This window comes from Mustela lutreola, chromosome 5, assembly GCF_030435805.1.
Source record: "Mustela lutreola isolate mMusLut2 chromosome 5, mMusLut2.pri, whole genome shotgun sequence".
In the NCBI taxonomy this organism is placed as follows: domain Eukaryota; kingdom Metazoa; phylum Chordata; class Mammalia; order Carnivora; family Mustelidae; genus Mustela; species Mustela lutreola.
This window is the reverse complement of record NC_081294.1, coordinates 64,019,108-64,040,907: the sequence shown is the minus strand read 5'-3', so window position 1 is coordinate 64,040,907 and position 21,800 is coordinate 64,019,108. Positions and strand designations below refer to the sequence as shown.

The window sequence follows — 21,800 nt, the reverse complement described above, 5'->3', positions numbered from 1 at the left end:
AAATTGTTAACAAATGCCCCATTACAATCTTTTTCTTTTTTTGTATGTTTGAAGTGATTTTCCTTTCTTCATGCCTGACTGGTAATTGGGTCTTTTTGATTTTTTTTTTTTCTCAGTTGTTCTGGCTCAACGTGCATCAATTTTGTTGATCTTTACAAAGAACTGATGTTTGGTTTCATTGATTTCCTCCTTTTTCCCTAGGTTATTGACCGTTTTCCTAATTTATTGCTCTTATAGTTACTAATTCCTCTTTTTGTTTGTTCTTCCTTTTCTAGCTTCTTGAAGTAGGAACTTAGGCATTGATTTTTGTGTATTTTTCTTTCTCTGTGTTTTTAGCTATAAATGTCCATCGAAAGGCTACTTCAGCTGCATCCAACGTAATTTGATTCATCGTATTTTCGTTTTCTTTTTTCAGTGATTGTATCTTGCTTGGGTAATTTTAATTTTAATTTTTATTAATCAATAAAAATTAATTAATTAATTAATTAATTGGGCTTAATTGTTAGGTTTCTTCATTTGTTGAGCCACTGTCATCACACTTTCCTTTAAAAATTTTTTTAAAAAGATTTTATTCATTTATTTGACAGAGAGAGACACTGTGAGAGAGGGAACACAAGCAGGGGGAGTGGGAGAGGGAGCCCACTGAGCAAGGAGCCTGATGCGGGACTCAATCCCAGGACCCCGGGATCATGACTTGAGCTGAAGGCAGATGCTTAACGACTGAGCCACCCAGGTGCCCTTGCCTTTAACTTTTCTTATACAGAGTTTCATTAAATTCTTTGCACTTTTTTTTTTTTTTTTAAATGATAGCCTTTCTGATGTTTTGGTCTGGTAAATACACCTAACGTTAAGTTTCTACTTACCATTTATTCCCCCTGAATATGGGTCATTTTCTGCAGTTCTTCCTGTGTCTCCATACTTGGTGGAAACTAAATGCTTTAGATAAACTATTGGATGACTCTAGATTCTGTTTTATTTCCTGGAGGGTCGTTAAGTTTTAAAAAGTGATTTCCCGGGACCTAAGCCATGCAACCCATCTCTCCTGCAACGGGCAGCCACCATTGCTCTCTATTCTCATTTTCAGGTATTAGCCTTGCTTTCCAGGGGCATGCCTGGGTCCGCAGAGCTGAGTAGTCCGAGATCTGGGTTCCGGTGTTGTCAAAACTTCCAAGCTGCAGAGCTCCCTGTCTATGCCGATTGATATGAATGCGTTCAGAGTTATAGGCAGTTCTCAAGTTTCTCCTGGGTTTTACGTTCCACTGTGCTTTTTTGGTGTCTCCTGAATGTATGTATAGTTTTTTCAGTTAGCCAGCGGTGTGTAGAGGGCTTATCTCAACCCTTCTACAGCCTTCCCCTGGCCAAGACTGCTTTTGTTTTAGTCATTGTTACCTCCCCGCTACCTAGCTGAATGCCTGGGTATGTCAGAGGTGTTCAGAAAATATTAGCTTAATGAGAAGATCACTGCTTCAAAATTGGGTCTGGAAAGAAACTTGATTTTTCATTTGTGGGTCCCCAACTCAAAGCACAGAACGTGACCCAGAGGGGTCACGCACTCCTACATTAGTAACAGGAAATTAACCCCTGAACCTGAGTAAGCAACGGTTTGGAAGGGTTCTATGGGTGAGCTGTACCAAATATTCAACGATCAGACTATCTGTTTGGTACAATAACTTCTAAAGTGCAGTGATATAGGGAGAGCAAATCAATGCATTTTCTGAGCCTGGAATGACCTTGATGTCAAATGGGAAAAAGCACTTTGAGAAAAGAAAACTGAAGGCTGGCTGACCTCCCTTTATAAACATAAATGGAAATAGTCCCACACAAAATATTAGTGCATGAATCCTAATTCTTAAAAATCCCGTTTAAAAATCAGACATTTTGGAAACAGGTCTGGGATTGGCTCCTTGAGCTCTGCCACGTGTAGCTTGTGTGCCCTCAGTTAAAAGATGGGATGAATAAATCTATGTCACTTATCCATGCTTTCGTTCATTCTATGTCTATTAGAGTAATCCTATGCTGTCTGTTGCCTGCGGTACTGGTGACCAGAGTCAGCATGCCGCCCGCCATGACTCAGGCCTGTGAAGCCTGAGTCAGTGGAAAGGTCTTAACACAGCACTGTGCTTGGCACAGAGTAGATGCTTAGAAAGCATGGATTCCTTGCGCACTTTAGTCTTCTAGCCATGCTCAGTAGTATCACTAGCTCATTTCCTTGCCATTCTCCTCTCTGAACGTCCCTCCCCAGGGAGCCCATCCCTGCCCATCCCATTTGCTCGCATCCTATCTAAATAGCGGACTGTCCCTTTGGATTTTCTTCCTAGCATTTTGCAATTTTGAAATTTACCTTCAAAATGTCTTCCCCCTTTACTGTTCATGTATCACTGTCTGAAAATGTAAGCTTCATGAGAACAAGGTTCTGTTTGCTTTATTCTCTGCTGTGTCCCCAGTGCCTGGAAGGGTGCCTGGCCCACAGAAGTGCTCCCCCAAGAGGGAATGAAAGGACTGAGTGCCTGTGTCTTCTTCCCCCGTAGCTAGGAACCAGACCCAGAGACTGGCCAAGAAATGGGCCTCAGAAAGTATGTGGAATGAAATTCTTGTGTGGTGGTCTCCGGGTCTCCCTCCTGAATGGTTGCCCCATAAACGGCTTCTCTACTAAGATCTGTAGCCTGGAGAGGTGTTGGATGTGACGTTAGCATGCGTGTTGGCTCTGTAGTTGGGCCAACGCTCTACCCTTAAAGGCAGGTCTATACGTAGACAGGGGGACACAAGCCTTGCCTTGCCGGCATGATGCTTCTGGGGAAAATCTGTTGTTCTCTGCCACCTCTTGGGCCTCCCAGGGACACCAGGAAGTACAGAAGAGCACGCGTCCCCATCATGACCAAACTTGGTCTGTCCTCCGGAATTCCATTGGCCACTCATGCCACCCCAGGGAGGGAGGAGACGTACCCGTTTGCTGAGCAGCAGGCCAGGTGACTTATTCCCACACAGCAAACAGGTGGTGAGGTGGACCTCTGACTCTGAATCCTACTCTTTCCCACTTGAATTTCCATCTCTCGGCACGAGAGGAAACCTGTAACTCGCTTAAGTGCATGTCTAGCTTGGAAGGTAAGAACGTGAAAAGGAAAGGAAAAATAAAATGTTCCTTTCAAAGGATTTATTAAAGAGTAAGAAGGAGAATGCATGTTGAAAGGCTGAAAAATGCCTCCAATTTACTCTTTTAGGTGGAAAAATGCAATATGCTCTATATATTGTATCAAGAACAGATATTCAGTAACGCTGTCTGTTGAGAAAGGAATTAAAAAACTTTTAGAAGGTAATCATGGAATGTGTTCACTTGCCTTTTTAAGATAGACAGTAGAAACTTTGTTGTTGTTGTTGTTTAAGATTTTATTTATTTATTTATTTGACAGGCGGAGATCACAAGTAGGCAGAGAAGCAGGCAGAGAGAGGAGGAGGCAGGCTCCCCGCTGAGCAGAGATCCAGATGTCGGGCTCGATCCCAGGACTCTGGGATCATGATCTGAGCCGAAGGCAGAGGCTTTAACCCACTGAGCCACCCAGGTGCCCCAACAGTAGAAACTTTGAAGGGGATGCAAACTATCCCAACAGACCTGACAATGTTGGAGAAAAAAAAGCTGAGATTGAAAAAAATTTCAGCACACTTTTTTTTTTTGTTTAAGATTTTATTTATTTATTTGACAGACAGAGATCACAAGTAGGCAGAGAGGCAGGCAGAGAGGAAGAAGCAGGCTCCCTGCTGAGCAGAGAGCCCGATGCAGGGCTTGATCCCAGGACCCTGAGATCCTGACCTGAGCCGAAGTCAGAGGCTTTAACCCACTGAGCCACTCAGGTGCCCCTTCAGCACACTTTTGAATAGAACACAGTCAGCAAGCAATTCTGTGTTCTAGCACGTTACTTCCCAAACTCATTCAGTGGGTCCAATAACCTTGCAGAGTAGGGGTCCTTCTCTCCGTTTCTCCCTAAGTTGAGCTGAGAGAGGTGGAGTGATTTGTTTGAGGACACACAGCTAATACGTAGCAGGGCCTGAGTTTGAGACACTCTTTCACTAGACTGGGTCAGAAACATTGTGGGCCACACGGGATAGACCCAGCTCTTAACTCTGGGTTCACAGCCTGGATTTGGCGGTTGCATCATGTGGGATGTGGACCAGAGGAGATGCAGAAACGACTCAGAGGATATGAGAATTAGGCAAAGGAGAGGGGTCAGAGTGAAAGCTTCAGCAGCAGCCCGGGTTCTCCTGAATTACGTGCTCTGCTCTAGCAACCTGTCATTGGAAAGGGTTCAGTTCTACCAAAGCACCATTTATAATCTGAGGCGTGTCTGCAGCACACACGTGCCCATGAACGGATACATGGGATGCCAAACGCACGTATACACGCACACATACACACGCATGATGGACACTTGTCACCAAACTGCTCAATACATTTTTTCCCCCATAGGTGCTTTCCATTCTCATTAGTTAATATGTTTTCAGGGGGAAGCAGCCTAACCCAGGGCAGTGATTTTCAATACTCTTTTAAAGGGGGAAGCAGCCTAACCCAGGGCAGTGATTTTCAACAATCTTTTAAAGAAAATGGGAACTCACATCAAAAAAATGTCTCAGAGAAAGCACACAGGTGGTACTTCGGAAGCTCAAATTTATGTTACAGTTTCAAATGATGACAATTGCTTATGCTGGAATCAGTCAATAGGACAGCAAGGCAGTTTCAGGGAATTCACTACTTGAAATTGAGGCTTATGAATGGCTATCATATAATAGCCTGAGTGCCCGTCTAGTGCTGTATTTGGGTCCACCGTTTAGTTGTTCAGTGTTGAGCAAGTTTCAATTCATACGGAGAGGAAGCTACAAATGGCAGACTTTTTTTTTTTTTTTTTTTTTAAAGCTGTGATTTTTTCTTCTTTCCTAGAGATGTGACCCATATGAGTTCATCAGTGATGTTCTACCCAACTTTGTACTAAAATAAAGCAAAGCCAGACAAATGGCCAGAAAGCTCTACAGCATCCCCACTCTTGCCAACAAGGGTAACACCACCTTGGCAGAGGAGGTTTTGAAAGAAGAAGGGATTGAATTCTTTCTTTCTTTCTTTCTTTCTTTCTTTCTTTCTTTCTTTCTTTCTTTCTTTTTTAAATTTAGGGGGAAGGGGCAAGGGGAGAGAGAGAGAGAAACAATTTCAAACAGATTCCCTACTGAGCGTGCGGACCATGCAGCCTTCCATCTCACAACCCGGAGATCATGACCTTAGCCAAAATCAAGAGTTGGATGCTTAGCCCACTGAGCCACCCCTGCACCCCTCATGGTTAGTTTGTTTGTTTGTTTGTTTAAAGATTTTTATTTATTTATTTGACAGAGAGAGATACAGCAAAAGAGGGAACACAAGCATGGGGAGTGGAGAAGCAGAAGCCTGCTTCCCGACAAGCCAGGAGCCCAATGTGGGACTTGATCCCAGAACCCTCAAATCATGACCTGAGCTGTAGGCAGATGCTCAATGACTGAGCCACCCAGGCACCCCTCATTCTTTTTTTTTTTTTAAGCCAAACATACTCCCACCACAACAGAAAATCTAACAAACTCAGTTATGCAGAAAGAATCTTAAGCCAAGCTGCACAAACATACCTAACACACAATAAGTCAGGGAGAGCTTTTAATCCATTTCCAGTGGCCCACACACGCACACTGGGCCCAGAAAATAGGGAAAACAGTGCAGAAAACGTGTGTGCTTTCGTAGCACCGACAACTAAAAAGCACACAGTAGACAATACTTGGATCTTTAGGGGAGTAATCAAAGAAATTCCAAAGTTAGAGCCGCTAGGTGAACTTGAATATTCATCTACAAAAGCATTTTTTTTTTTTTTAAGCAATGCTTAAGAGAGAGTCTTCTGGGCACAGGAGGCTACCTCAGGATGGATAGGAGACACAGGAAGAGGAGTGCAGATACAGGCTGGGGTCCATTTTCCTGTGGGCCTGTCAGTGAGGGGCGTCTCTTTCGGCCAGTTCCCATAGCTAAGCCAAGAGACCAGTGGGGCCAACACTAGCTGGGACAATAGGGGTTTCAGAATGTCATGGTGGTGGGGGCCAGTGAGACAACTGGTCTGAGTCACCCCACAGCATCACTCTCACGCTGTCCTCACCCAGTTGGGCCACTTGGGCCAAAGGACCGTGTTAGGTCTGTTATTAAACAAAATGAGACTGAGACAAAGTGAAAGTTATTTAAAGCTTTATTTTATGTCAAGTATTGGAAATCTGACTGATCTGTCAGGGGAACGAGACTGAAACAAAGTTAAAGTTATGCAAAACTCTATTCTATGCCAAGCATTAGGAGTCAGACTGACCGGCCAGGGCTGTCTCCAAAGAGAGCGACCACCTCCAATTTACAGGCTCAAGAATTGACTACTGACCTGTCAGGGCCGCCTCTGAAGAGAGCGACCCCTCCCAACTTTACAGGCTACCTTTTATTGGGTGAAACTGCAACCCATATCTTGGTATCTCAACCCACTGGGTTTATGCATCTCTTGTTGATTGGCTAGTTCCATCTGGTCTGGTGACGTGTTATTCAAGATTACCCCATACTAGGAACCGTTACAAACAGTACTTTCTGGGAAGGCTTAGTCAGTTAACATATTCAGTGTGAATAATAAGATCGTTGTCCTTCCCAAGATGGAGTCATTTAGATTTGGGCAAGACCTCACTGTTACTAACAGTACTTTGTACTGATTAGATGTCTCCATCTGGCTTGACTCGTCCTTGTATTCTGGGCTTTGTTATCAGGAACTAGCCGACTACATTTTACTTGTTTCCCAGACTTGCTTCTAAGTAAGTTTCTCTGGGTGGGGGAGAGTCAATTTAAGTTTACTGCACAAACAACAAAATGGCTATTTACCCAAGATGGAGTTGCTCTGGCTAAATAGGTCCTTACAGACTGCACCTCTGACCCAAGGGGAAGGGTAGGGTTGTGGAGATAATGTGAGCCACGTCTGCTTTGGTCTTTGGAGCAAGGTGGGCTCATGACGATGAGTTCTTACACATTTTTGACACACCGACATGTATGCTCCTGGAGGGGGCATGTGCAACATCAGCTTGCCCCTGAAGTCTGACTCAGAAGCAGCTGAGAGAGGCTTCTACTCTGGAGGGAGTATTGAATACAGGTGCTTTAAGGGCAGGTCATTTTCTTCTAGACTCATCATTAGTAGTTATATTAATCATCGTCTGTAGTTATATTAACACAGAGTGACAGACAGAGTCAGTCTTTCCATCATCAGTAATGGAAACCTCCTGGTGGGCTGTCGGCCAGGGTACCACTGCCTGCAGGGGGTAGTTGGGGCCACAGATTTTTCTACGAAGCTGCCATGGGAGACAATTTGCACAACAAAGCCACCACCTAGCCACCGCTGATGTCTCATCCCTGGCCTCCTCCTGTTCTAGAGTCTGGAAGCGTGTTTTTAAAAGCCTGGAACCGGGTAAATGGGAGGAGCACATTGAGTGTGTCCTCAGCCACACCATCTTCATGGTGCCATCAGCTGCTGTGAGGGCCTCCATGTCTGGGCAACTGCTCCAGACACTCTTTTTCAGTCTGCTTGCTGACCAAAGAAATACAACCGTTGAAAGGAGACAGGGAAGTGAGTTGATTCCATTCTTGTTCTCAAGGTTCGGGTAGTACTCATCCCTGAAATGCCTCTGCAGCATCTGGAACTTGTCACCCATCACGACATTGTCTGAATATCCAGCTACACGCAGCTTCACATTCTGCTTCGGAGGTGACAGAGATGGGCGGCATGAATCTGTGGCCTCTTACTGCACCTGCAGAGCCCTCAGCCACCTGGAGGCCCCTGGGGCAGGGGGAAAGAGGGTTAAGCTGCAGGTAGGCCCCCTCGCCCAAGGCATCAGTGGCCTCCTTAGGATCCAGCCGGTCTGCGCTGGCTCGGGAGGTTCTGGCCCCCAGGCTCCTCAGGCTGTGTCCCCTTCCTGCACGGGTTTGTTTTGAACAGTTCACTGAGTCAATTTGTCAAGTTAAGCTGATCAAGCATCTTGAAAGTCCAGTACTGCACCATTTCTGTTTCAACATTAAATTCTTGACAGCATATTGGCATTTCTGAATTGCAAGCGTACAGTGCGAAGAACATCAATGTGCAGACACTTGGGTCAACGTAGACTCCCCACTGTTCAGTATTTTAGAGCAGGATTTCATTGCTAAAATAATGACCATCCTATCAGGGTCAAAGTGGCCCAGCTTCTTGGGTTTGGGGTGCAGTTTCATTGTGGACACTTTATGTGCAGTGGGAAGTGTGGTTACCCCGTGAACTTAATCACAATGGGAGGGGAGGCCCCCAAATTGCTGCAAACCCCCATAGTCACCCTAGCAGGGCATGAATGTATGGTGTCATGTGGACATTCATATGGGGTTGCACACCTGGCTTGGTGCCTTGATGATGGTGATGACACCTGGATGAGACACCTTCATGACATTTGCACCAAACAGATCTATTCAACATTTACCCAATGATGCATGTATTTACCCTGATATATTCACTTAGACATTTTATGTGAGTATAAATATGTTCATGCCAAACCTGATTTTTTTTTTTTTTAAAGAGGAGGACTTTTAATCATTCTACTCATTCTAATCGGTGCACTTGTTTTCCAGATGTTCAATGGTAAATACACAGGTGACAGAAGGAGCCTTTTTTAGGAGTCTGCATTGACCGGAGTCAGTGGGCAAGGGTGCAGCAAAGCACTAGAAGTCTCCCGAGTGCTATGGTTTGGTGTAAGAGACAATTGAGTGCATGCTTTTTTCCTGTAATGACTTTGAAAATTACAAATGTGCATTGAAAAATGATATCTGGGTCAGACTTGGGCCACACCTGCAACATCACCGTTGTTTGGAAGCCACTGACTTAAAGGAAAAGGGACTCCTGATTGCTGTTTGTGAGCTGCTGGAACATGGTTCCCCTGCTTTAACTGCCAGTTTTCTCACATCCAACCAGGGATGACCATTCCCTGGGGTTAATGAGGTGAGTCAATGAAAGCGATGTACGTAGAGTATGTTCCATCCTCTTACAGAGAGAGGGCTCCCAGCAAATGCTAGCCCACGTCTCCCTGACTTTGTAAAATCCCCATCTCATAGAATGGAGCTATTACTCAGGATGTGAGAACCTCAACAGAAAAAAACCCATGCCACACATGCCACACCAGCTGTCAGCCTCCTGGGGTCTCCAGGGACCAGGCAAAGGCTGTGTTTAAGCACAGAGAGAAACTGAGTCTTGAGAAGAAACTTGTCTTGAGAATCAGTTAGTAAATCTAGGGCACATGTTCAGCACAGTCTCTGACATATTAAGTCCTCGATAAACAGTTTTGACAATTATAGTTTTGCATACAGAAGTTATAGCTGATTTGGTTTCAACATATCTGAAGATAATTTGGATTTCTTAAAATTAAAAGTGGTGGCTGTCAGCCCTGCTTGTGCACGCATCACACAGGGAGTTCCAAGAAAAATGCTGATGCCTAGACCCTACCCCAGGAGTTCTGATCTAGACAGGCTGGGATACTGCTTTGGCACTGGCATTTTAAAAAGTCCTCCAGGTAATTTTGATGTGCAGTTGGGGTTGAGAACCACTGCCCTAGACAGAGGGCTCTCGATCCTTCGCCTTCTCCCATGGTTCTTGGCACAACACTCTGGGCTCATCTTTTATCCTCCCCAGTCCTCTGTGGGAGTATAATTTGTTCTCCAAGTTATTCCCATGGCCAGTTCCCCTGGCAAGGAGCCAGTGCTACCATATGCCACACCATGTGCCTCCCCTTCTCCATTCTGTTGCAGCCTCTAGATCTCCTCCTAGAGCTCCTAAAGCAAGATGCTTGGCACATTCACTGAATGCCTTGAGGAAAATTCCAAGTGCCTTCTTTAGGCTAAAGCCAAATCTGGCATCCCACGGTGCAGTGGGAACATGCTTAGCACGTTTCTGCTCACTCTGTAGGGAGTGTGACATAATTGAGAATGGAAGGGAAAGGATGCACAGCCTGAGGGTCCTTAACATAGCAAAAGATGGCAGACAAGTGGTGTCCGGCCATAGACTCCACCCCCACCCCCAGTCATTCATGGAATGTCTTCCGAACTGAGCTCAAAGGAGAGGGCATTTACCTGTGCCTCCAGGAGACAGAAGAGCCTTCATGGAAGAGGTGACACTTGATCTGGGTTTGAAGGAGGTATTGGGGGTTGGTTGGATGTGGAGGAACTGTGAGTAAAGACCAAGAGGGATCAGCATGAGAAGGATGGAGCTGAACAGTCACACAGTTTGTATAGAAATCCTATCTTGTGGAAATGTGACTGGGAGGCCAGTAGTGCATGCATAATAATGGGTCAGGCTATGTTACGGTTACAGATAGCTTTCAAATCTCAGTGGTCAAACGCAATGCATGGCTATTTCTTTTTACCTGTGCTAAATATCCACCAGGGGTCAATGGTGGAGGAAGGTCTTCTCTATGTTGTCCTGAAAGATGGACTCTCTACCCCTGGGATCATCATCATTCCTGGCAAGGGGACAGGAAAATGATGAATGGACTGAATTTTGTAGGTTTCTATGACACTTCCATGGCCAAAGGCAGCCACATGGCCGTGATTAACTTAAAGACAGTGAGCTAATACAACAGGCCCAAAAGGAGAGGAACTGGAGACATTGGTGAATAGATTTAATGGCCACCACAGGGAGGAAGGACCTTAAATATCTCACTAGGGCACTTGGATTTGATCTTGAATAGGGGAACCAGCCAACGTTTGTAAGTGGAAGAACTGTGGTTGGAACTGTGGTTTCATGGAACTGGCTGGGGAAGTACATCTCTTCTCTTGCCCTGGACAGCCTTTTTCTTCTTTTGTTTTTTAGATCTGTCTGCCTGCATCAAAGTCACAATATTGATCTGCTTTCTGCTTTTTCGCAAGCTTAGCCCAAAAGATTCCTTCTCATCCTTTGCCCTACAGTTTTGAAGGTCCATGCCCAATCCCCAAACCTGGGGATTCTTGTTATTCTGCTTGTCCCCAGGTCTAAATCATGTCTTCCAGCCTAATATTTACCAAAGAGAACAAAGCTGGTGTGTTATTACCATCTGACTTTTGAACCTCTTTCTCAATTCATGGATTCCTAATTTAGTGAGAGATAAAAGAGGCTTCCTCAAACCCCAAGACGGATTGGAAGGAGAGAGAGAAAAAAGAGAAAAGCAGACCAGTAAGAAGGTGTGGACAGAAGCTGGAGATGGGAAGTAATAAATAAATAAAACACAAACCATCGGGAAGAAAAGGAAGAATTGAAGACAGAGATTTTTGACTGAGTGGAATGTGGGAGAGATAAGGAGGAGCCTGAGAGCCAGGCTGTCCTAGGCTTCTATCCCAAAAGTGTAAAGAGTAAGACCCTGGGCAAGTTACTTACCTTCCTCTTCTTCCTTGACCAACTCTGAAATGAGAGCAAGTTGAATAGAATCCAGATTATAGCCTTGTCTTGAGAAACCAGTGAGTAAATCTATGGCACATGTTCAGCACAGTCTCTGACATATTAAGTCCTCGATAAACAGTTTTGACAATTATAGTTTTGCATACAGAAGTTACAGCTGATTTGGGTTCAACATGTATGGAGATAATTTGGACTTCTTAAAATTAAAAGGCTATGGCCTGACTTCAACTTGTCTCCTTATTTTTTGCCTCTTGTCCCTAAAATCAAATTCCTGTTGATAAAGAGATTTGGTGACTTAATCGGGGGATGAACAGATCTAATATATTTCTTCATATCTTTCTACCTCCTGTCCTGTCTATGGTTCAAATTCTATTTGTCCTTAGAACTTTAATAAACTTCTTCTTATTTTCATTCTCACTAGACTGGTTTTCATTATTGTTATAAATTCTAGTTCCTTCCACCTTCTCAGGTTGGCCTGGATCACAGTCTTTCCATGGATCTGCAGTTGATTATTATGACATTTGCCCATGGTGGTGGTTTGGGAGGGATAAATTCTGATGGATGGCAAGGTTACTTCATGCCTTACGCTGGAATGTAGTGTGTATTGTCCAATATGCTTTTAATGCAGGTGGGACCACAGTTATTTTTCACATTAGAGTCTTCATTTTAAAAATTGTATGGAAATTTACCTATGTGGAGGGAATTTTTTCTTTAATTCGTGTATGAATTGGCTTTATTTTATTGTTCAGAATTCCTGTATAAATGTGAACCCGAGACTCTGGCTAAAAGACAACTTTCCAGTTGTAGGGTTGGAAATAATTTTGTGAGGTATCTTTTAAGTTGAGGACCCTGGAGGAGGACTCTGGGATGGATATTTGTGTGCAGGAGTTATACTGGATAATGTTCTAGGAGCAAATTTACAAGGAAACAAGAGAGGCTGGCTTGGGCTGAGAGGGATGATGGGATGAAATGCAGTTAGGATAATGGTTTCAGGTGACCCCACAGAGAGTTTGGGAGCCAGGATGATCCCTACAGAGATGTCCTCAACTAAGACAAAGGGTCATTGGATCTCCACATCAACCAGCAGTTGACCATGGCCAGCATTAAGGAAGAAGACAAGATGTCAGGTGAAGTGGTTCTTGTCCGCTAAGAATAATTCCTGGAAAGGGACGCATTTCTGAGCCCTCAGTGTCCATCATTCCCAGGTGGGGGGCAATGAGTGCCATGGTCTTAAAGGGAGGACCTGGATGGAGCACCCCAGAACACACCATGTGGGGCCTTTCTTAATAATGATAACATCATGGGAACTGCTGTGCTGTGTTGGCTGAGTTCTTTATCTCTGTGTGATTATATTCATTTCTTAGGGCTGCTGAAACAACCAACCACAAACTTGGCAGGTTAACACAACAAATTTATTGTCTCACAGTTCTGGAAGTGACAAGTCCAAAATCAAGGTGTTGGCAAGGCCATGCTCTCTCTAAAGGCTCCAGGAGATGATTTTTCCTTTCCTCTCTCCTAGCTTCTGGTGGTTGATGGCAGTCCTTGGTGTTCCTTGGCTTGTAGCTGCTTCACTCCAATCTCTGCCTGCATCATCACATGGCATTTTCCCCATGTGTCTCTGGGTCTACATTTCCTTCTTTGTGCCAGGACACCAGTCATTGGATGAGGTTGCACCCTGATCTAGTATGGCCTTATTTTAATTGATTACTTTTGCAAAGACTCAACTTCCAAATAAGGTAATATTCTTTAGGTTCCTGGAGTTAGAACTTCAACATATTTTTTTGGAGGTGGGGGGACACAATTCAATCCATAGCAGCTGCTCTTTGTGTAGATATCTAAATTCATCTACTGAACCATCATCCAGACCACATCACTGCACCTTGCTCATGGAGATATCATTAAAGATACCTCCACTTCCACCATCCTTGATCAGGCCTAACCATCTCTCTTCTGGATTACTGTAATAGCCTCTCTGCGGTATACCCTCTGGTCCCTTTGTCTCTGTCTACCTCATCATTACCCCAGGGGACCCTTTTAAGACCCAGTTTTGATTCTGTGACTGCTGCTCACAACCTAGCAGTGAGTGGTTTTCAGTTACCTACATCATGAAATCCACACTCTTCAGTTTCATCTTCAAGATACCATGTTACCTGATCTTGTTGACCTGTACAGTCTCTTCTCTGATTCGTGTTTGCTTTGAACCTCTCACTGAAAAAATAGCAAGTTGCTTCTGTGTGCAGAGCACCTCGTAGGCACTCAATAAATGGCAGTTCTCTTTCTTTCCGCACTTTACAAAAAGATGTTTCTCCTCCGGTGATCTAATGGAATTCACCTGGCGATGCAGGTATGTTCACAGGGAATGGATGTCGTGGAGGAGTAAGCTGAAAGTCAGAGAGGAGAAAGAACTACCCAGCTGATGGGGAAGCCAGGAGTCAGACTCAGATTTATGACTTCCAGTACAGAGACCTTTCTGGTGTCTCTGCAGTTCATACTGACAAACTTGACCTTCCGTATATTTAAACTGGTTGCCTGTTGCTCTTACCAACGTTTGTGCAGCTTGTGAAGTTTGAATGAGGGGAAAGCTCTCTCCTTTGTTACACCAGGAACAGAAATAATTGTGGAAGAAATAGATTTTCACAAGTTGGGATACATAGAACATTTAAAATAAAAACGCATCTGAACTCAGGGAGACTACATTGCTCTCAGAATTTCTCCCTTGTGAAAAGATAAATGTATGTCAGAAATTGTTCCCTCACTGCATATCAGGAAGGCACCATCAGCTCCAGGGATTAAATAAAAGCATCAATGTGTATCTATGTTTCTTTAAGAAACAGCTGGGTGAGTCAGAGGGGCTCTGCCAGGTGTTACAGAGGTTTCCATGGCAACTTCGTCTTTATTTTCCTTCCTGAATAGCACTGTTAAACACTGACTTTGAGTCAACACCTATTTGAGATTCTCCAATTTAAAAGTTCCTTTCCATTGTAATCTGCATTTACACATCTTCAGGTAGAGAGGGGAACTGAACAGTTTCTTGAGGAATTGGGAATATGTAGACCTTTCATCTGATACGGACTATTTACCTTGTCCTACTGTTACTGTTATTACTGACATGATCCTGGGCTCATTTACTCTCAACTTGGTTTTTCCTCTGTAGAAGCAGCTGAAGACACTTTGGACCCTCACTCTCATGAAGGAGACATTTCTAGATATTATTTCCAGAAAAACCAGATCAGGATCATCAGGCAACTGAAGTAGAAAATATTGTAATATTTGGGCAGTCAAGAGGGAATATCTACAAAACTGGAGTGGGAGTAGCAGTGAGCGTAGTCATGTTTCATATTTCATAGCCCACAGGAAGTGTTGTAATGGACTAAATATGACAACTGGTCCATCTTGGATGGTGCTGAACTGTTCGTTCTTTGTGAGAATATTATACGAGAAAAACTTGGCAATGGACTTCCCGTTGACAAAGATCTTGCACAAAGAATATTTTTGTAGACAACTGCATGCTGTTCTTCTTGGTCAATATTTTCTTCTAAGACTGGCCCTTCAGTTAATCAATGTCTTATAAGTCAAGTTCAGCTATTGGACTCCAGCTGGGATAAGTGCAGTGGGCAGGGATGCGGATGAGGAACCAGGAGACCTGATTCTTGTTACAACTCAGTCACTCATTAGCTGTGGGGCTTGGTAAGCCACACAACTTGGTAATTCACTCAACTTTCTTTATAAAATTGAATTAATATTATTTCTAGACTTTGACCTTTTAAAGTGGCATTAAGAGATTTTTATCTAAGGATCTCCTATTTGCATTTATCTTGTATGTGGACAAAAACTATCAGAGGTAGTCATTCATTCATTCATTCATTCATTTACCAAGAGCAGTGGAACGGTGGTTAGTGCTTGCATTCAAGACTGGTGGATCTGGGTTTGACTTTACCTCCTTAAGTCTGTTTCTTCATTTTTATTTTTTAATTAAATTAAAAAATATTTTTAAAAGATTTTATTTGTTTGAGAGATAGAAAGAGAGAGTGCATGAGCAGGGAGGAGGGTGAGAGGGGGAGAGAGAAGCCAACTCCTGCTGAGCAGCGACCCTCACATGGGGCTCTATCCCTGGACCTTGAGGTCATGACCTGAGCCAAAGACAGACGCTTAACCCACTGAGCCACCCAGGTGCCCCCTGTTTCTTTCCTTTTAAACTGGAGTAAAAAATGTAACTCCCAGAAGGGTATGGGGAAGATTAAATAAGGCAATGCACAAAAAACAAGGAGCAGAGTGCCTGGGTCATCACAGGCACCTGGTACATCTTTGTTGAGTGCGTGAGCGGGAATGTTTATGGGGCAGCTACTTCATTCAAGGCTCTTTTTGAGCTACTGATGCTAGAGCAGACTCAGATATGATCCAGGCCTCTGTGAGTGAAGCAAACACAACCCACTCATAGTTGGCCTAGTCCCTGACCACGGCCCGCAGCCTTTACATTAGGTATTTGTAAATGTTATTAATATGAACAGTGAACATCTTTGAGTTCATCTCAGATTATAGGTCTTCAAGATTCCTGATAGTGGAACTGGTGGGTGAAAGGGTGTGATTCACACCGCACCAGAGAGGCAAGCCTGGGGGTCACGAGAGCCCTGAAAGGGGCAAATGGCACTTGACCTGAGCTGGTGGAAAAGGGCAGTGAGTGAAGGCTGCTTGTTAAGTGTGAAAGGATGAGGAGACAAAACCAAGGGCGGTGGGAGATAGGCGCCATTGTTACTGCCATTTTGCAGATGAGGAAACAGACAGAAGGGGGCCCAGGAATCCGTGCTACGCGTCCCATAGTGAGCATGGGGTGGACCTGGGGGCCTGACGGCTAGTGGGGTGGGGGGGCCGGGCTAATGGGGAGTCCATGGGGAAAGGAGGAAACAGGAGAGGGAATTATATGGGGAACAGCATGTGCAAAGAGAAGAGGGTCTCAAAAACCAGTTCTAGAGACATAAGAGATGGTTACTGTGAGTAGTAGGACTCGCGCCACCCGGAACCTCTCTGGAGAAATGGCTGACTGGTTCCAAAATGCCTAAGATTCAGTTCTGAAAATCCTAGCAAACGCTGCTTCGTTCCTTTGTTGTCCAGATACATTGAGATGGGTACTTTGAAAAATGCGAAGTTCTCCAAAAGGATGCGTATTTATTACTGTTGGGGACAAACTGGAAGAGATTCAGTTTATACTCAGTTTAATTAATTTACTTTGACTTGCCCATATGGTTCTCACACTAGCTGCTAGCATGCTCCTAGCTGGTGAATAATTATTCTGTAGATGGGGTATCTGCTGCCTGCCAGGCCCACGGCTCAGTGCTCTGTGCAAGCGTTTCTCATCCTTTTAACTACGCTCCAAGGTAGATGCTTCGCGCCCCATTCTGCAGATAAGCAAATTGAGCTCAAGCATGGCTGCCGGGTGGGGCGTGGTGGCCACCGCTGTTGGAGCCTACCTCAGCCAGCCCTCGGAATCCTTGGCGGGGTCATGTTGGGGACAAAGAAAATAGTCCAGATTGCCAGAGCAAGCCTGAGAAGGGATTGGGGGGCCCTCTAAGCTCTCCCAAGATCCTAGAGCTGCCTCCCTGCCCCTCACTTAATAACAGAAGACTCGAAATGGTCCCTTAACAGCTCTCCCAACCTTCATATTTTCCACAGCTCACCTCCCCGCCCAGCACTTCCCATACACAGTCCTCTAGAACTGCCGGCTCACGTCTCTCACCTGCCTGCCAACTCCACAGATGGCCGGTGGTAGAACCGAGGTTTGGGCGCAAACGAGCCTAACCCAAGGGTGCTAGCCCGCCTCCAGTCCTCCGAGCATGCTGTTCTCACCACAGAGCGGACCTCCTCTCCCTACTTATCTGTCAGAAATGCCACAGGGCAGAAGGAACCAGTCCTTTCCTGAACCTTTTTCGGTTGCCTTCTGAAGTCACTTTCCCCCTTGTTATTGTTGACTCTGGATGCTTCTTAAAGTGTCCACCTGTTAATTTCTTGAAGCAACAAATGTGTTCAGTACCCTTTGCCAAGCACACAGAAGGCAGCGTGTGTTAGATAAATATAAAATGCCACATTCTATCTTTGTGGCTGAGCTCAGTTACTTCCTTGCTACGGGGGCCAAATTTGTCCCGTAAGGTGGAAATACTGAGACTAGCCACATCCTTACTAAATGGGTCCGGGCAGATTGGTCTTTTTTGACAATAAGGGATGACGGAAGCGTGGTGTGTTCCAAGCCTGGTGTTACATACCGGGGACTCAGCGATGAGTAATCCAGTGTCTCTTCCCCTGAGGAGCTCAGGGTGAGAGGGTGCTGGGTGGGATGTGCAGAAAGAACTAAAAAATCAACGATCACTGTCCACTGTGACCTGCCACGTCATCCTGAAAGTCCCCTCCCCTAGAAGATAGATAGGATAACTAACCGCTTGTTTGCTTTTCTGTGAACCGCTGGCTTTTAGGCGTAGATTAGGTTATTAATTGCTTATTAATTGCTCTTTTGCCCTTCTGTAACTGCTTGGCTTATAAAAATAATAGAGACGCCATGATGGCATTCCTACCTTCCCCCTTCTTGTTCCCCCTCCCTGCCTCTCTCCTCCCGCGCGCGGGTCCCCAGAGCCAATCAGCAAACTCCAAGTATGCCTTTTTCAAAGTTCAAACTGTCCACTAATCAGATGTGCCCCACCCAAAACTTGTTTGTACCTTCCTATAAAAGACCCTGCTTCTCTCCGGTCGGTGTGCTCGGTTAGCTGGAGCTGCCGAACACCTGCCGGTACCTGCGTGACAATAAACCTCTTGCTGTTTGCATCCAGTGGCAGTGTTGGATTCTTGGGTAAGGGGATCCGCGGGTCTTTCAATCCAACCTAGGCTGGGAGGTGTCAGAGAAAGATTAGCAGGGGGAGGTGGACTTTAGCTGAATTAGGAAGGAATAGACTGTGTTAGAGAGGTTCAAGGGCGAGGAGGGTCCAGGAACACTTGAAACAGAGGCAACAGCATATAAGAGGCTCTGGAGAGTAGGTGGCTCCGAGGCATTTGAAGTTCTTGTAGCTAAATGTGGTCTTTGTTTCCCTAATAGTAATAGAGGCGGATCAGACAATGTCCAAAGAACCTTGAAAAACTCTGATCTGATAGAGAGAGCATTTCATATGCCTCTCCTGTCAACAATAACTGAAATTTCAAGCATAGAATGGACCATAGAAAGAAATAGATGTTTAGTCTCCATCCAACAAATATCCTTGCAAAGGTTTCATGGGGGCTTAGCTCCAGACAACTTCCTCAGATTTTGAGCTTGCTTGTTTTAAGGACTGGTCAGTTTAGTATCTTTCGAGAACTGGTCCAGCTAAACATTCTGAGGGAAGTAAAATAATTCTCATCAATATCCATGTTCTCATATCTCATCTCATGTGTTTAGACCAGGTCTTTTTTTTTTTTTTCTTCCTAAAAATGAGATTATCCATTTTTGCTCCAGGATCTCAGGGTAAGTAGAAGTGTTGAATGCTAATGCTTTCAAAATAACTCCAGAATCACACATGCTTTAAGACAGAAACCATTTCCTATTCAACTACATATTATGAAAGATGTTTTTGGTTTCTGCCACTGGGAATGCCTGGTTGAAGCTGCTTATTTCCAGGCCAGTGTGGTGAGCAAGAGCACTGAGTAAGCATCTATTCCTTGCCAGTTCCCTTCTGTACCTCATGCTTTTTTTTTTTAAAGTAATCTCTACACCCAGCTTGGGGCTCGAACTTAACAACCCCGAGATCAAGAGTTGCACACTCCACCGACTGAGCCAGCCGGACAGCCCAACACCTGTGCTTTTCATCTTCACAATGGACTCAGGATTCAGAAAGTCTTGTCTCCCCACCCCCACCCTCATTCCCACCCTCACCCCCAACCCCCAACCCTACCTCCGGGGAAGCTCAGCAGGGTCACTTTGGAAATAGTAGATTTGGGACTTGAACTCGGATCTGTGCAACAGCATGACCAGTACTCTTTCCAATACACCACTCTTGTAATGGGCATTGTTTGCTTACCCACAATATCCCTTTTCCTCTGATAGTAGAAATTTGATTTCCCTCTGGGGACACATCTCTCTTCCTTTCTCAAGTCAGTTTGTTTTAATACAGCTGATTCTAAAACTCAGCCCTGGGCATGGGCATGTATCCTATGCCTGGTCAGTCAATGTCCCATATTTCCCACCATCAAGGGAATTGGCTCAGGGACTTTCCCTGTGATCCGGACTAGGCCACTGAGACATGCTTCTGAGATTTGATGAAACCATTGTGAAAGAGAAGTTATTTCCCATTAGAACTGTTATCTGTAGAGATACTTTAAGCCTCGAGAAGCCAGACCACATGGAGGGTTTGGAGGGTTTGCCTCGAGATGGCACTAGCACAGAGGGAAATGGATCCAGGAGGTGGAGAGAGTAATGGGCCCCGCCTGTCCCGGTCTGCCTGGGACGTCAGCACTGAGAGACCCCCACCACGGGAAGCCCTCAGCCCTCAGCAAACTAAGACTGCTGGTGATCTTAGTGGAGAATGACACCAGGTTTTGGTATAATTTTTTAGTCTTAGGGATTGAGCCATGTCTGAGTACACCTGAGCACATGGGGATTTTTCTGCTGCATTTCAACCAATCCGTCTCCTTTTCTGCTGAAGCAGATTGGGTAGTAAGTTTCTGGCACTTTAACTGAGAGGATCCTGATGAATACATGGGACTACATTCAAGGTTTGGAATCTTCTCACAGAATCCTATAGGGTTTTATGAGAAAACAAGGGAAGGCAAGACACAGAAGGTTACCAGAGAGGAGTTGAAGACTGTTGCTATAATCAAGTGTTGTAGGAACTCTAAGACGAGAAATGCCAGAGAGAAGATTAGGTTTTAATTGGATTTAAAAAAAATATATTTATTTATTTATTTGACAGAGAGAGACTTCGAGAGAGGGAACACAAGTGGTGGGTGGGGTGGTGTGGGAGAGGGAGAAGCAGGCTTCCCACTGAGTAGGGAGCCTGATGTGGGGCTCCATCCCAGGATCCTGAGATCATGACCTGAGCTGAAGGCAGATGCTTCACAACTGAACCACTCAGAAGCCTAGTTTTAATTGGATTTTGAATAAAGTTCAAGGTTGGGGTTGCATCAAACAAGAAGGTGGGGGGAGGTGGAGAAAAAAAGAGCTCACTGAACATCAAAAGATTTCAGTCAAAAATAATGCTTCTCCCTAAGCAGGACATCAATATGAACTGTATAAATCAATCTTTCTTTGAGGTTCCTGAATCAGGAAGGAGCTTGGAAGGTAGTCAGCAGGGTCTGTGAGCTGATTTTAAAGTTAAATGCTTTGATTATCCATCTGAACAGGCTATCAGAAGTGCTGTGTGCCTCTGCTTTCCCATGGCATTCTACCAGTCCTTTCCTTCCAGTGGACAGTGCCATAGCCAGTCCTGAGATGAACAGCTGATGTTCAGAAGAACCAATTAATTGAATGGATGGATGGGGTCTTTAAAGACATCTGTGGGGGGTGGGGTAGGAGTGGTCTCAGAGGAGATCTTGGTGTGGAAAGGATTAAAGGGTATTGAATCCCTTGTCTAGCCTGACTTAACATCATGAGATTTGGAATCAGATAGATTTGGACTCAAAATTACCCATTAACTGATGATCTTGGATTACTTATTTGATTTTTCTAAGCTTAGTTTCTTTACTGGTCAAATAAATAAGGATGTGTACATCATACTTTCCTATGAGATTCTGCATACAAGCCCTGTGCCTGGCTATAGTGAGAGCTCATCCTGATACCCTCCATAAGTTATCAGCTTACAAAACAGAAATGTTGATTCCACCATCTCTTTAAGGAGATAGATTCTTCTTGTGTATCTCCAGGGATGGAGAGCTCACTGTCTTACAAAGCGACTCAATCTGGGACAGCTCAGATGGTTAGAAATTCTCTCCTTATTTTGAGCCAACAATTTGTCTCCTTGTAACTTCCCACTGATCCAAGTTATGATCTCTGTAGTTATTTTAGTAAGTTTAATTCTTGATTCCTTGTGACAGTCCTTCAATATTTGACAACAGCTTTCATGTCAACACCTTCTGGATGGATGTGGTGAGGACCATGTGTAGGAATGATAATGTAAAGAACTCAGCACAGTGTCTGATGCGTGGTGAGACCTGAGGAGATGGACTTCATCAGACTTTGGGTTAGAAAGTCCTGGGAGCAAACCCCAGGTCTACTTTCTAGACGTGAGACTGGGGGCAATTTACTTACTTTTCACCTCAGTTTACTTCTCTGTACAATGGGAATAAAAAAAACCACCCTACTTTATAGAGTTGCTTTGAGTTATATATCTGAAAGGTAATGTT

General features: G+C 44.6%; 1 long non-coding RNA gene across 1 annotated transcript; it reads left to right on the top strand.

The window, feature by feature from the left end:
- Window positions 1–8,667: 8,667 nt before the first annotated feature.
- LOC131831360 (uncharacterized) lies at window positions 8,668–11,867 on the top strand. The gene is made up of 2 exons (XR_009353615.1): window positions 8,668–9,026; window positions 10,890–11,867. It is a non-coding gene; the product is annotated as an uncharacterized LOC131831360 (long non-coding RNA).
- Window positions 11,868–21,800: the final 9,933 nt, after the last annotated feature.